Source organism: Magallana gigas, chromosome 4 (assembly GCF_963853765.1).
Source record: "Magallana gigas chromosome 4, xbMagGiga1.1, whole genome shotgun sequence".
Classification (NCBI taxonomy): Eukaryota; Metazoa; Mollusca; class Bivalvia; order Ostreida; family Ostreidae; genus Magallana; species Magallana gigas.
The window spans coordinates 17,444,182-17,447,005 of NC_088856.1; the positions used below are offsets into that span (position 1 = coordinate 17,444,182).

At 31.8% G+C, this 2,824-nt stretch overlaps 1 long non-coding RNA gene across 1 annotated transcript; it reads right to left on the reverse strand.

Moving 5' to 3' along the window:
• Positions 1 to 1,170: 1,170 nt before the first annotated feature.
• LOC109618731 (uncharacterized) lies at positions 1,171 to 2,192 on the reverse strand. The gene is made up of 3 exons (XR_010713682.1): positions 1,874 to 2,192; positions 1,608 to 1,664; positions 1,171 to 1,287 (listed from the first exon to the last, which is right to left on the reverse strand). It is a non-coding gene; the product is annotated as an uncharacterized lncRNA (long non-coding RNA).
• Positions 2,193 to 2,824: the final 632 nt, after the last annotated feature.

A 2,824-nucleotide genomic window follows, 5' to 3' on the forward strand; every position in this document is an offset into this window, starting at 1 on the left:
CTCTGTACCAAAAATTCCTGACAAACGAAACAAGTATCTATACATCTGTTCTTATAAATTAAGATATTTCGCCATTTAATTACAAAAGGTCTGCACCAGAGTACCTGCTCATATATTTGATGTTTCAACGCGTGATGTGATGTCCGTAAGCAAACAACATGTAAAACGTTGCTTTTTTATCTTTTGACCCCAGTTTTGGTCAGTTTTAGTCAGTAACAAGTCAGTTCAAGAAATATTATCTTTGCATTTTGATCATCAAATGTAAAAGATGACCGTACAACCCTTAATGTTAGAATAAATGAATATGACGTTTCCCAAGGATGCGTGAGATTTATGCCAAGGTAGGTTGAAATTGGCCAAGTTGTTCTGGAGAAGAACCAGTGAGGAGCTTACGACAACAAAGCAACGACGACGGACAAATGAGCCATAAAGTTGACAAATCTCGCCATCATCAAATGTTTTACTATACCTTTAGAAATAAAGCTAGCTAGATGACAACATTAAGCACTCATATTTCAGATAAAAGAATTGCACTAGACAATTGAAATCAATACTTTTAAAACATTCACATATCAAAAAGAAGAAAAAAACAAATCTTTAATAATTTTAATTATCTTCCCTCTAACGGAGACTTGTCCATTCTGTACTAACTTAAGATAGAGCTCTTCAAAATTATTCATAGTGTGATCTCATCACACTAATTTCTATGGATTACCTGTTTCATATATGAAATCAAACGGCAAAGGACATACAATATATGATAATGCATTAATAAGGCTAAATGTCTTAAATTAACTCAACTTTTCTTCTTTTTATGAGTTTTGCTAAATGCTGATGGTCAAGAATTATAATGAAACCACAGAATATTGTTTTAATTCCAGATATTCTCTGGTTCAAATCATGTTTTTAATTTTTGTATATAATGAATGTACCTCAGTGCGTGAACGCATTTAAAGTAGTCATAAAGAAGATATTATACATAACTATAATGAAATATCTTTTCAAACTTTATTTATAAACTGGTAATAATGTACAAAGAGTATCAAAAATTAATAAGGGAGTGAATGATTTCATTTGATAGCCCGTGTCCTTTTCCAATCACCATCTTAAGTAATAATATTCTGAAATTCTAATGTATGAGCAATTAACTGAAAAAGATGAGCATAAGATAAACGGTAATGCTTGAACATGCTGCAGTGGTTTTGCTTCATTTAGTGTGGTCCCCACTCTCACAGATCTCTGTCTGGCGCCCATCAATGTTGATCTTGACAGACCGCCCCACAGTCACTGCACCAAACAATAAAAAGAAGTATAAATTGTATAGATATAACATGTTTTCTGCACTTCTATCATTGAATTAGTATCAAAGTTTCTCTTAATTTAACAATATGTAATTTTAATTTGCTTTATATCTTGCGTAACAGTGAATCAAATTATTTCTATAATGATAACCCCTCAGGCTTATGGTATAGAAATGATATATTTTCAGCACTTCTTTCATTGAAAATAGTATTTAAGTTTATATTAGTTTTATATTAACGTATATTTTATTTGCTTTACACCTTGAGTGTATCAGTGAATGAAGTTATCTTAATAATGATGAATACCTCAGCATCTCTAATTAGTGCTAGAACTACATCCAGGGGATTCTTCTGCTGTCAATCCTGTTAAATAATAAAGTAAGAGAATGATGAAAAAAATATCTAAAGAAGTATCTAATTCACACACAACTTACAATTATAATTCATCATCAATAATTCCATTTCCTTAGCTTTGTCAACAATTCTATTATAGTGACCCTAATTGTGGCAGTGGCGCTTTTCTGAGTAAAGGAGCCACCTCCAAATTACGACTGGGTGGTAGTTTTATGTACCTTTGGGGATTATTATGGACGTCAAGCACCTTTATTATCTAAGTGGCATTTCATCATGTGCATGAGCACAATAAACGGACAAAAATGGTTTGCATCAGCATGCTGTGGAGTGCCTGGAGAAAAAATAGTGGCAATATCAATGCAATGTACTCAAACAATTCATTTTTTAATTGATGTAAATTGATGAAAACTAATAAACACGCGTCCTATTTCTATCAATAGACAACACCCTATACTATAATTGTAATGGTAATCTCTTTGTGTTCAGTGTTTGACCACTAAACCAGCCTGTTGTGTTTGTCTCCTGTTCCACGTACGGTCAAAGTGCTGCCTGAATTAAAAACTTATAACAATTGTTAGTTTATTATTTACATGTTATTAACTAAAGTAATTAATCAACAAGAAACAACTTAAATGGAAAAGCGTTGAAAGGGTCTTTTTTGAATAGCTTTATCAGATGGGATCATCATGATTTTCATGCAAACATTAAAATTTGAATTCCTTAAGAAATAGAGTCCATTTTAGCTTACAGCTTGTCAGAGGCTAATCAAATTCAAGTTGTGGAGAAGGACTTTTTATGGGATGGTCTCAGAAAACTAGTTCCGGGTCTTGATTGGTGCTGGCTGAAAGGTTGAACATTTTTTGATTTAGGTCCTTATAATATACATTTCAGCAATACCAGGCTTAAAATATAGAGAGACAAAATTTGTTGACATACATTAATGCTTTATCTATATACATTATTACTAAATTTTCATGATGTTATAAAATGACATGGATGCAAAGACAAGGAAGATATTATATATTTACTACGTCTTCATTCTTTGTTAATTTTGCGCATCTATTTTTTTGAAAAATATCTGTTAAAATGCATGCCTTTAACAGATGATCAGTCTTGAATAAAACATCTTTAAGGCTACAGTTGTATATAATTCTTACCATAAAGACATC